Below are 249 nucleotides of genomic sequence, written 5' to 3' on the forward strand. Positions count from 1 at the left end.
GGTACCACCAGTACCACCAGTAGTACCAGCACCGCCAGCACCACCAGCACCACCAGCACCGCCAGTAGCACCACCACGACCACCAGCACCGCCAGCACCACCAGTACCACCAGTAGTACCAGCACCACCGGCACCACCAACACCACCAGCACCACCAGTAGCACCGCCAGCACCACCAGCACCACCGGCACCACCAGGACCGCCAGCACCACCAGTAGCACCACCACTACCACCAGCACCTCCAGCACC

This window comes from Lagopus leucura, unplaced genomic scaffold (assembly GCF_019238085.1).
Source record: "Lagopus leucura isolate 7727_CA_CO unplaced genomic scaffold, USGS_WTPT01 34431-0_obj-0_obj, whole genome shotgun sequence".
Lineage (NCBI taxonomy): Eukaryota > Metazoa > Chordata > Aves > Galliformes > Phasianidae > Lagopus > Lagopus leucura.